Source organism: Argopecten irradians, chromosome 3 (genome assembly GCF_041381155.1).
Source record: "Argopecten irradians isolate NY chromosome 3, Ai_NY, whole genome shotgun sequence".
Lineage (NCBI taxonomy): Eukaryota > Metazoa > Mollusca > Bivalvia > Pectinida > Pectinidae > Argopecten > Argopecten irradians.
In genome coordinates this window covers 58,256,343-58,270,561 of record NC_091136.1, presented here as the reverse complement: position 1 = coordinate 58,270,561, position 14,219 = coordinate 58,256,343, and positions in this window count along the sequence as shown.

Sequence of the window (14,219 nt, the reverse complement as noted above, 5' to 3'; positions counted from 1 at the left end):
GAAATTATCTCCTCGTTAATTGAAATCGACGAGACTTCCTCACATTAAAGTAGACATTCCTTTAGTTGACCACGTTCAGACTAATTGCTGTGACCGACATTATTCATCCTATAAATAATTACATTGTTTTCACTGACAACCATGAAATATCCGGATGTTCCGATAGTAAACCCGACACGGCTGGCTGTTTGTACTGATGGAGAGGATATAGATTCTGTATAGATAGGGTGTGTTTACTGTCGTATTGTCTGTGTGATGTATATTGATTCCAACTCAGTAGCCTGAGATTGGTACCCAACCATTTTACTGCCTAAATATCACACTCACCTATCTATGATGTTCTAAGATCTTTGATATAACACAATGGAAATGATATATGTTTGATATATTGAGCGACGTTTGACTGATATTCGATTGTTCTCGACAGTCAATGTAATTAGCTATTTTCTAACAAAAAATTCCCATATAACTTGCTCTTATAATTGTGATATGTAACAGTGGCCTTGCCAGTCTTTTTACGTCTAAATACCAGTCGCTAATTATTAGACAAATTATGACGTAAATAAATATCAAATCCTCGAGGTGGCTTCTAAGTTTGAAAACTTTCTGACAACAAGTTGCTCACCAAAATTCCATTTTATTTTGATTGCCATACAGTCAAAGGCATCGCAGTTGTTAAATCGTACCTGAAATCCAAATTCAAAATTAAATGTTAGGATTATGGATGCATTTCTGGCATTTTTTGCTACATCATTTTTAATATGAAATATAGATAAATCTGTATTCATTTTTCCGCATATAACTTCCTGGCGCTTAAATTAGGAAGCTAACCATTCGGTGATGTTTATATGGCCTAGAAAACAGTGATTAGCTACTTCTGGGGACAGTCGACATGTACATAAGGTCAATACAATAACTACGTAATTGCTTACAGAGAACTGGAGACAGACAATTAAATGTCCAAAATTCAGCTCTATTTTATGACGTGTTTATGTTCCACACAACCTGAACATTAGCATGACTATTTAATGCTTTCTTTGTCAGTACATAACACAGTATATATGACACAGCAATATGATCGTACACCTGTTTCGTGCCTCTACCCAATCATAGTGTAATTACTTACAATACCCGCGTTATTCTCGAGTATCTATTTGCATCTGTATAGCGGCAGATCGCGATATTAGACGGCTATATACGGCTACTGTGCTGAAATTGAGATGGCTCCGTCACAGACAATTGAGCAACTGGATCGCAACGTTTCAATAGTGCCGATAATGTGGCGATAATATCTACGAGTCATGTTGGGGAGAGAAAAGGGGTATATGAGGGGACTGATACAGAGTCTGAGGGGGTTTAGGAGGAAACATCATGTTATATTAATCTAGAGCTATGGAGAGATCTATTGAGAAGGTATATGCATTGCACAGACACAATAGATGCGACATACTCATCTCTGCGTACACCATCTCCTTATCTCCAAAGCGATTATTATATGGTCTCACCTGATACATTAACTGTATCAATAGTTCCGCACAATTGGGCAAACCAACCTAGTTATAATAAAAACACGTCATGGTTGATCTGGGAATACAATATTTATACAAAATGCCATGAAAATGAAATAGGGGTTGCTAGGTTGGACAGCTGCGGCCTAGCGATGGAGAAGTCCATCACTGCACGAGTCCTAAAGACATGAGGGAGTACAGGAGCTGCTTCCCACTGTTTAAAGGAGGTAATCAACATGTTCTCATGATTAATGTATCAGGTAGGTAGGTAAGATTGTCTGTGTGCTCAGGCACTACGCTGGTCCACTCGTACACGTTCAGACGCTAATTCTCAGTCGGATATTTAACGCATTGTGATCTAATTATGTTGGAGACAACCTCTATTGACTTGTTAACAGTGCTCTATAAAGCTTGTTAGTTTGTAGTAAACGTGTTTAGCTAGGGAGAGTGATCCCTTGAGGTCAACACTCATTACGTTTACCATGTTCAACGGGATTGTGCGCAATGGTTAAACAGGAAAATGGTGACTATTGATTAGTTATTATGCCAAAGAAACAGAAAACATCTGGAAGAATGAAGTTAACATCATCTTTAAAGGATGATGAGAAAGCGGGGGAGAAGAAAGATGCCGACAAAACAGAGGACGTGATTTCATTGGATATGTTGGTGTGGATGTTGAATAATAGAGGTGGGGTGTGTTATGAACGAGGGGGTATCTCGGGGAAGGGGTGTGATATTTATGGAGGTACGGAGGGGTTTACCATGTTACATATAGGTAAGTACAGAGGGGTTTAACATGTTACGTATAGGTAAGTACAGAGGGGTTTAACATGTTACATACAGGTAAGTACAGAGGGGTTTAACATGTTACATATAGGTAAGTACAGAGGGGTTTAACATGTTACATACAGGTAAGTACAGAGGGGTTTAACATGTTACATATAGGTAAGTACAGAGGGGGTTAACATGTTACGTATAGGTAAGTACAGAGGGGTTTAACATGTTACAAACAGGTAAGTACAGAGGAGTTTAACATGTTACATATAGGTAAGTACAGAGAGGTTTAACATGTTACGTATAGGGAAGTACAGAGGCGTTTAACATGTTACATATAGGTAAGTACAGAGGGGTTTAACATGTTACGTATAGGTAAGTACAGAGGGGTTTAATATGTTACATACAGGGAAGTACACAGGGGTTTAACATGTTACATACAGGTAAGTACAGATGGGTTTAACATGTTACGTATAGGAAAGTACAGAGGGGTTTAACATGTTACGTATAAGTAAGTACAGAGGGGTTTAACATGTTACATACAGGTAAGTACAGAGGGGTTTAACATCTTACATATAGGTAAGTACAGAGGGGTTTAACATGTTACGTATAGGTAAGTACAGAGGGGTTTAACATGTTACATATAGGTAAGTACAGAGGGGTTTAACATGTTACGTATAGGTAAGTACAGAGGGGTTTAACATGTCACGTATAGGGAAATACAGAGGGGTTTAACATGTTACGTATAGGGAAGTACAGAGGGGTTTAACATGTTACATACAGGTAAGTACAGAGGGGTTTAACATGTTACGTATAGGTAAGTACAGAGGGGTTTAACATGTTACGTATAGGTAAGTACAGAGGGGTTTAACATGTTACATATAGGTAAGTACAGAGGGGTTTAACATGTTACGTATAGGGAAGTACAGAGGGGTTTAACATGTTACATACAGGTAAGTACAGAGGGGTTTAACATGTTACGTATAAGTAAGTACAGAGGGGTTTAACATGTTACATACAGGTAAGTACAGAGGGGTTTAACATCTTACATATAGGTAAGTACAGAGGGGTTTAACATGTTACGTATAGGGAAGTACAGAGGGGTTTAACATGTTACATACAGGTAAGTACAGAGGGGTTTAACATGTTACGTATAGGTAAGTACAGAGGGGTTTAACATGTTACGTATAGGGAAGTACAGAGGCGTTTAACATGTTACATATAGGTAAGTACAGAGGGGTTTAACATGTTACGTATAGGTAAGTACAGAGGGGTTTAATATGTTACATACAGGGAAGTACACAGGGGTTTAACATGTTACATACAGGTAAGTACAGATGGGTTTAACATGTTACGTATAGGAAAGTACAGAGGGGTTTAACATGTTACGTATAAGTAAGTACAGAGGGGTTTAACATGTTACATACAGGTAAGTACAGAGGGGTTTAACATCTTACATATAGGTAAGTACAGAGGGGTTTAACATGTTACGTATAGGTAAGTACAGAGGGGTTTAACATGTTACATATAGGTAAGTACAGAGGGGTTTAACATGTTACGTATAGGTAAGTACAGAGGGGTTTAACATGTTACGTATAGGGAAGTACAGAGGCGTTTAACATGTTACATATAGGTAAGTACAGAGGGGTTTAACATGTTACGTATAGGTAAGTACAGAGGGGTTTAATATGTTACATACAGGGAAGTACACAGGGGTTTAACATGTTACATACAGGTAAGTACAGATGGGTTTAACATGTTACGTATAGGAAAGTACAGAGGGGTTTAACATGTTACATACAGGTAAGTACAGAGGGGTTTAACATGTTACGTATATGTAAGTACAGAGGAGTTTAACATATGCATGTTACGTATAGGTAAGTACAGAGGGGCTGAACATGTTACGTACATTTTAGCCGATGTCAGATTAAACGCTTTATAGAAAGTGTGTGTGCTTACTTTTTGCCTGATTTAGTAGTGATGAGAGTGGTGAAAATGTTCTACTCACAGTGAAGAAATTTTGACATTTTCTTCTTTGATATAGGTTGAAATGAGACTTGAACGAGACTGAAACCTGAACAGAAACCTCCTTAAATTAGTTCATACGAGTGTACTGTGTGTGGTGTATACCACATATTTATTTTGATATGGCTCTACGGGTAATCATTATACATCGGAGTAAATCATTTTTGTTTTTAATATGTTGCGGCTTAAAAAATAAAAATGTATTCTGCTTGAATAATTCAAATAATTTAAATTCAAATATCGTATTTTGAGAACAAATAGCTTACTACGGCTGAATATTATCGTCAACGGTGTTCATATAGCATGACCTCAATGTCAAAAACGAAAGTGCGGCTTTGTGTAGCAGTAGAACATTTTACGATAGTGTTTTATATTAGTGTAGATGGCTAGGTAAAACGGCAACCTATATATGCACGACAGTGTCAACAGGTTGTTCTGGGTAACGTTAACAATCAGTTACACTAGAAATCTCCCATAAGAGATCGAATCATTTTGACAGTGTCCTGTTTTATTCTTTTGTTTGACCCACACAGACAAACTTGTTTGGGATACTTTTGTTTGACCCACACAGACAAACTTGTTTAGGGATACTTTTGTTTGACCCACACAGACAAACTTGTTTAGAGATACTTTTGTTTGACCCACACAGACAAACTTGTTTAGGGATACTTTCGTTTGACCCACACAGAGACAAACTTGTTTAGGGATACTTTTGTTTGACCCACACAGACAAACTTGTTTAGGGATACTTTTATTTGACCCACACAGACAAACTTGTTTAGGGATACTTTTGTTTGACCCACACAGACAAACTTGTTTAGGGATACTTTTGTTTGACCCACACAGACAAACTTGTTTAGGGATACTTTTGTTTGACCCACACAGACAAACTTGTTTAGGGATACTTTTGTTTGACCCACACAGACAAACTTGTTTAGGGATACTTTTGTTTGACCCACACAGACAAACTTGTTTAGGGATACTTTTATTTGACCCACACAGACAAACTTGTTTAGGGATACTTTTGTTTGACCCACACAGACAAACTTGTTTAGGGATACTTTTGTTTGACCCACACAGACAAACTTGTTTAGGGATACTTTTGTTTGACCCACACAGACAAACTTGTTTAGGGATACTTTTGTTTGACCCACACAGAGACAAACTTGTTTAGGGATACTTTTGTTTGACCCACACAGACAAACTTGTTTAGGGATACTTTTGTTTGACCCACACAGACAAACTTGTTTAGGGATACTTTTGTTTGACCCACACAGACAAACTTGTTTAGGGATACTTTTGTTTGACCCACACAGACAAACTTGTTTAGGGATACTTTTGTTTGACCCACACAGACAAACTTGTTTAGGGATACTTTTGTTTGACCCACACAGACAAACTTGTTTAGGGATACTTTTGTTTGACCCACACAGAGACAAACTTGTTTAGGGATACTTTTGTTTGACCCACACAGACAAACTTGTTTAGGGATACTTTTGTTTGACCCACACAGAGACAAACTTGTTTAGGATACTTTTATTTGACCCAACACAGACAAACTTGTTTAGGGATACTTTTATTTGACCCACACAGACAAACTTGTTTAGGGATACTTTTATTTGACTCTAACACAGACAAACTTGTTTAGGGATACTTTTATTTGACCCTAACACAGACAAACTTGTTTAGGGATACTTTTATTTGACCCACACAGACAAACTTGTTTAGGGATACTTTTATTTGACCCACACAGAGACAAACTTGTTTAGGGATACTTTTGTTTGACCCACACACAGACAAACTTGTTTAGGGATACTTTTGTTTGACCCACACAGACAAACTTGTTTAGGGATACTTTTGTTTGACCCACACAGAGACAAACTTGTTTAGGAATAATTTTGTTTGACCCACACACAGACAAACTTGTTTAGGGATATTTTTGCGTGACCCACACACAGACAAACTTGTTTAGGGATACTTTTGTTTGACCCACACAGACAAACTTGTTTAGGGATACTTTTGTTTGACCCACACAGACAAACTTGTTTAGGGATACTTTTGTTTGACCCACACAGACAAACTTGTTTAGGGATATACTTTCGTTTGACCCACACAGACAAACTTGTTTAGGGATACTTTTGTTTGACCCACACAGAGACAAACTTGTTTAGGAATAATTTTGTTTGACCCACACACAGACAAACTTGTTTAGGGATATTTTTGCGTGACCCACACACAGACAAACATGTTTAGGGATACTTTTATTTGACCCTAACACAGACAAACTTGTTTAGGGATACTTTTATTTGACCCTAACACAGACAAACTTGTTTAGGGATACTTTTATTTGACCCACACACAGACAAATTGTTTAGGGATACTTTTATTTGACCCTACACAGACAAACTTGTTTAGGGATACTTTTGTTTGACCCACACAGACAAACTTGTTTAGGGATACTTTTGTTTGACCCACACAGACAAACTTGTTTAGGGATACTTTTATTTGACCCACACACAGACAAACTTGTTTAGGGATACTTTTGTTTGACCCACACAGACAAACTTGTTTAGGGATACTTTTGTTTGACCCACACAGACAAACTTGTTTAGGGATACTTTTGTTTGACCCACACAGACAAACTTGTTTAGGGATACTTTTGTTTGACCCACACAGAGACAAACTTGTTTAGGAATAATTTTGTTTGACCCACACACAGACAAACTTGTTTAGGGATACTTTTGCGTGACCCACACACAGACAAACTTGTTTAGGGATACTTTTATTTGACCCTAACACAGACAAACTTGTTTAGGGATACTTTTGTTTGACCCACACACAGACAAACTTGTTTAGGGATACTTTTATTTGACCCTAACACAGACAAACTTGTTTAGGGATACTTTTGTTTGACCCACACAGACAAACTTGTTTAGGGATACTTTTGTTTGACCCACACAGACAAACTTGTTTAGGGATACTTTTGTTTGACCCACACAGACAAACTTGTTTAGGGATACTTTTGTTTGACCCAACACAGACAAACTTGTTTAGGGATACTTTTGTTTGACCCACACAGACAAACTTGTTTAGGGATACTTTTGTTTGACCCACACAGACAAACTTGTTTAGGGATACTTTTGTTTGACCCACACAGACAAACTTGTTTAGGGATACTTTTGTTTGACCCACACAGACAAACTTGTTTAGGGATACTTTTGTTTGACCCACACAGACAAACTTGTTTAGGGATACTTTTGTTTGACCCACACAGACAAACTTGTTTAGGGATACTTTTGTTTGACCCACACAGACAAACTTGTTTAGGGATACTTTTGTTTGACCCACACAGACAAACTTGTTTAGGGATACTTTTGTTTGACCCACACAGACAAACTTGTTTAGGGATACTTTTGTTTGACCCACACACAGACAAACTTGTTTAGGGATACTTTTGTTTGACCCACACAGACAAACTTGTTTAGGGATACTTTTGTTTGACCCACACAGACAAACTTGTTTAGGGATACTTTTGTTTGACCCACACAGACAAACTTGTTTAGGGATATTTTGTTTGACCCACACAGACAAACTTGTTTAGGGATACTTTTGTTTGACCCACACAGACAAACTTGTTTAGGGATACTTTTGTTTGACCCACACAGACAAACTTGTTTAGGGATACTTTTGTTTGACCCACACAGACAAACTTGTTTAGGGATACTTTTGTTTGACCCACACACAGACAAACTTGTTTAGGGATACTTTTGTTTGACCCACACAGACAAACTTGTTTAGGGATACTTTTGTTTGACCCACACAGACAAACTTGTTTAGGGATACTTTTGTTTGACCCACACAGACAAACTTGTTTAGGGATACTTTTGTTTGACCCACACAGACAAACTTGTTTAGGGATACTTTTGTTTGACCCACACAGACAAACTTGTTTAGGGATACTTTTATTTGACCCACACAGACAAACTTGTTTAGGGATACTTTTATTTGACCCACACAGACAAACTTGTTTAGGGATGCTTTTATTTGACCCACACAGAGACAAACATGTTAAGGGATACTTTGTTTGACCCACACAGACAAACTTGTTTAGGGATACTTTTGTTTGACCCACACAGACAAACTTGTTTAGGGATACTTTTGTTTGACCCACACAGACAAACTTGTTTAGGGATACTTTTGTTTGACCCACACAGACAAACTTGTTTAGGGATACTTTTGTTTGACCCACACAGACAAACTTGTTTAGGTATACTTTTGTTTGACCCACACAGACAAACTTGTTTAGGGATACTTTTGTTTGACCCACACAGACAAACTTGTTTAGGATACTTTTGTTTGACCCACACAGACAAACTTGTTTAGGGATACTTTTGTTTGACCCACACAGACAAACTTGTTTAGGGATACTTTTGTTTGACCCACACAGACAAACTTGTTTAGGGATACTTTTGTTTGACCCACACAGACAAACTTGTTTAGGGATACTTTTGTTTGACCCACACAGACAAACTTGTTTAGGGATACTTTTGTTTGACCCACACACAGACAAACTTGTTTAGGGATACTTTTGTTTGACCCACACAGACAAACTTGTTTAGGGATACTTTTATTTGACCCACACAGACAAACTTGTTTAGGGATACTTTTGTTTGACCCACACAGACAAACTTGTTTAGGGATACTTTTGTTTGACCCACACAGACAAACTTGTTTAGGGATACTTTTGTTTGACCCACACAGACAAACTTGTTTAGGGATACTTTTGTTTGACCCACACAGACAAACTTGTTTAGGGATACTTTTGTTTGACCCACACAGACAAACTTGTTTAGGGATACTTTTGTTTGACCCACACAGACAAACTTGTTTAGGGATACTTTTGTTTGACCCACACAGACAAACTTGTTTAGGGATACTTTTGTTTGACCCACACAGACAAACTTGTTTAGGGATACTTTTGTTTGACCCACACAGACAAACTTGTTTAGGGATACTTTTGTTTGACCCACACAGACAAACTTGTTTAGGGATACTTTTGTTTGACCCACACAGACAAACTTGTTTAGGGATACTTTTGTTTGACCCACACAGACAAACTTGTTTAGGGATACTTTTGTTTGACCCACACAGACAAACTTGTTTAGGGATACTTTTGTTTGACCCACACAGACAAACTTGTTTAGGGATACTTTTGTTTGACCCACACAGACAAACTTGTTTAGGGATACTTTTGTTTGACCCACACAGACAAACTTGTTTAGGGATACTTTTGTTTGACCCACACAGACAAACTTGTTTAGGGATACTTTTGTTTGACCCACACAGAGACAAACTTGTTTAGGGATACTTTTGTTTGACCCACACAGAGACAAACTTGTTTAGGGATACTTTTGTTTGACCCACACAGACAAACTTGTTTAGGGATACTTTTGTTTGACCCACACAGACAAACTTGTTTAGGGATACTTTTGTTTGACCCACACAAGACAAACTTGTTTAGGGATACTTTTGTTTGACCCACACAGACAAACTTGTTTAGGGATACTTTGTTTGACCCACACAGACAAACTTGTTTAGGGATACTTTTGTTTGACCCACACAGACAAACTTGTTTAGGGATACTTTTGTTTGACCCACACAGACAAACTTGTTTAGGGATACTTTTGTTTGACCCACACAGACAAACTTGTTTAGGGATACTTTTGTTTGACCCACACACAGACAAACTTGTTTAGGGATACTTTTATTTGACCCACACAGACAAACTTGTTTAGGGATACTTTTGTTTGACCCACACACAGACAAACTTGTTTAGGGATACTTTTATTTGACCCACACAGACAAACTTGTTTAGGGATGCTTTTATTTGACCCACACACAGACAAACTTGTTTAGGGATACTTTTGTTTGACCCACACAGACAAACTTGTTTAGGGATACTTTTATTTGACCCACACAGACAAACTTGTTTAGGGATACTTTTGTTTGACCCACACAGACAAACTTGTTTAGGGATACTTTTGTTTGACCCACACAGACAAACTTGTTTAGGGATACTTTCGTTTGACCCACACAGACAAACTTGTTTAGGGATACTTTTGTTTGACCCACACAGAGACAAACTTGTTTAGGAATAATTTTGTTTGACCCACACACAGACAAACTTGTTTAGGGATACTTTTATTTGACCCACACAGACAAACTTGTTTAGGGATACTTTTGTTTGACCCACACAGACAAACTTGTTTAGGGATACTTTTGTTTGACCCACACAGACAAACTTGTTTAGGGATACTTTTGCTTGACCCACACAGACAATCTTGTTTAGGGATACTTTTGTTTGACCCACACAGACAAACTTGTTTAGGGATACTTTTGTTTGACCCACACAGACAAACTTGTTTAGGGATACTTTTGTTTGACCCACACAGACAAACTTGTTTAGGGATACTTTTGTTTGACCCACACACAGACAAACTTGTTTAGGGATACTTTTGTTTGACCCACACAGACAAACTTGTTTAGGGATACTTTTGTTTGACCCACACAGACAAACTTGTTTAGGGATACTTTTGTTTGACCCACACAGACAAACTTGTTTAGGGATACTTTTGTTTGACCCACACAGACAAACTTGTTTAGGGATACTTTTATTTGACCCACACAGACAAACTTGTTTAGGGATACTTTTGTTTGACCCACACAGAGACAAACTTGTTTAGGGATACTTTTGTTTGACCCACACAGACAAACTTGTTTAGGGATACTTTTGTTTGACCCACACAGACAAACTTGTTTAGGGATACTTTTGTTTGACCCACACAGACAAACTTGTTTAGGGATACTTTTGTTTGACCCACACAGACAAACTTGTTTAGGGATACTTTTTGTTTGACCCACACAGACAAACTTGTTTAGGGATACTTTTGTTTGACCCACACAGACAAACTTGTTTAGGGATACTTTTGTTTGACCCACACAGACAAACTTGTTTAGGGATACTTTTGTTTGACCCACACAGACAAACTTGTTTAGGGATACTTTTGTTTGACCCACACAGACAAACTTGTTTAGGGATACTTTTGTTTGACCCACACAGACAAACTTGTTTAGGGATACTTTTGTTTGACCCACACAGACAAACTTGTTTAGGGATACTTTTTTTGACCCACACAGACAAACTTGTTTAGGGATACTTTTGTTTGACCCACACAGACAAACTTGTTTAGGGATACTTTTGTTTGACCCACACAGACAAACTTGTTTAGGGATACTTTTGTTTGACCCACACAGACAAACTTGTTTAGGGATACTTTTGTTTGACCCACACAGACAAACTTGTTTAGGGATACTTTTGTTTGACCCACACAGACAAACTTGTTTAGGGATACTTTTGTTTGACCCACACAGACAAACTTGTTTAGGGATACTTTTGTTTGACCCACACAGACAAACTTGTTTAGGATACTTTTGTTTGACCCACACAGACAAACTTGTTTAGGTATACTTTTGTTTGACCCACACAGACAAACTTGTTTAGGGATACTTTTGTTTGACCCACACAGACAAACTTGTTTAGGGATACTTTTGTTTGACCCACACAGACAAACTTGTTTAGGGATACTTTTGTTTGACCCACACAGACAAACTTGTTTAGGGATACTTTTATTTGACCCACACAGACAAACTTGTTTAGGGATACTTTTGTTTGACCCACACAGACAAACTTGTTTAGGGATACTTTTGTTTGACCCACACAGACAAACTTGTTTAGGGATACTTTTGTTTGACCCACACAGGACAAACTTGTTTAGGGATACTTTTGTTTGACCCACACAGACAAACTTGTTTAGAGATACTTTTGTTTGACCCACACACAGACAAACTTGTTTAGGGATACTTTTGTTTGACCCACACAGACAAACTTGTTTAGGGATACTTTTGTTTGACCCACACAAGACAAACTTGTTTAGGGATACTTTTGTTTGACCCACACAGACAAACTTGTTTAGGGATACTTTTGTTTGACCCACACAGACAAACTTGTTTAGGGATACTTTTGTTTGACCCACACAGACAAACTTGTTTAGGGATACTTTTGTTTGACCCTAACACAGACAAACTTGTTTAGGGATAACTTTTATTTGACCCACACAGACAAACTTGTTTAGGGATACTTTTGTTTGACCCACACAGACAAACTTGTTTAGGGATACTTTTGTTTGACCCACACAGACAAACTTGTTTAGGGATACTTTTTGTTTGACCCACACAGACAAACTTGTTTAGGGATACTTTTGTTTTGACCCACACAGACAAACTTGTTTAGGGATACTTTTATTTGACCCACACACAGACAAACTTGTTTAGGGATACTTTTGTTTTGACCCACACAGACAAACTTGTTTAGGGATACTTTTGTTTGACCCACACAGACAAACTTGTTTAGGGATACTTTTATTTGACCCACACAGACAAACTTGTTTAGGGATACTTTTGTTTGACCCACACAGACAAACTTGTTTAGGGATACTTTTTTTTGACCCACACAGACAAACTTGTTTAGGGATACTTTTGTTTGACCCACACAGACAAACTTGTTTAGGGATACTTTTGTTTTTGACCCACACAGACAAACTTGTTTAGGGATACTTTTGTTTGACCCACACAGACAAACTTGTTTAGGGATACTTTTTTTTGACCCACACAGACAAACTTGTTTAGGATACTTTTTTTTGACCCACACAGACAAACTTGTTTAGGGATACTTTTGTTTGACCCTACACAGACAAACTTGTTTAGGGATACTTTTATTTGACCCACCACAAATGTTTAGGGATACACCACAAGACAAACTTGTTTAGGGATACTTTTATTTGACCCACACAGACAAACTTGTTTAGGGATACTTTTGTTTGACCCACACAGACAAACTTGTTTAGGGATACTTTTATTTTGACCCACACAGACAAACTTGTTTAGGGATACTTTTGTTTGACCCACACAGACAAACTTGTTTAGGGATACTTTTGTTTGACCCACACAGACAAACTTGTTTAGGGATACTTTTTGTTTGACCCACACACAGACAAACTTGTTTAGGGATACTTTTGTTTGACCCACACACAGACAAACTTGTTTAGGGATACTTTTATTTGACCCTAACCACGACAAACTTGTTTAGGGATACTTTTATTTGACCACACAAGACAAACTTGTTTTAGGGATACTTTTAGTTTGACCCACACAGACAAACTTGTTTAGGGATACTTTTGTTTGACCCACACAGACAAACTTGTTTAGGGATACTTTTGTTTGACCCACACAGACAAACTTGTTTAGGGATACTTTTGTTTGACCCACACAGACAAACTTGTTTAGGGATACTTTTGTTTGACCCACACAGACAAACTTGTTTAGGGATACTTTTGTTTGACCCACACACAGACAAACTTGTTTAGGGATACTTTTATTTGACCCACACAGACAAACTTGTTTAGGGATACTTTTGTTTGACCCACACAGACAAACTTGTTTAGGGAATACTTTTATGTTGACCCACACAGACAAACTTGTTTAGGGATACTTTTGTTTGACCCACACACAGACAAACTTGTTTAGGATACTTTTGTTTGACCCACACAGACAAACATTTTAGGGATACTTTTGTTTGACCCCACACAGACAAACTTGTTTAGGGATACTTTTGTTTGACCCACACAGACAAACTTGTTTAGGATAGGGATACTTTTGTTTGACCCACACAGACAAACTTGTTTAGGGATACTTTTGTTTGACCCACACAGACAAACTTGTTTAGGGATACTTTTGTTTGACCCACACAGAGACAAACTTGTTTAGGGATGCTTTTATTTGACCCACACAGACAAA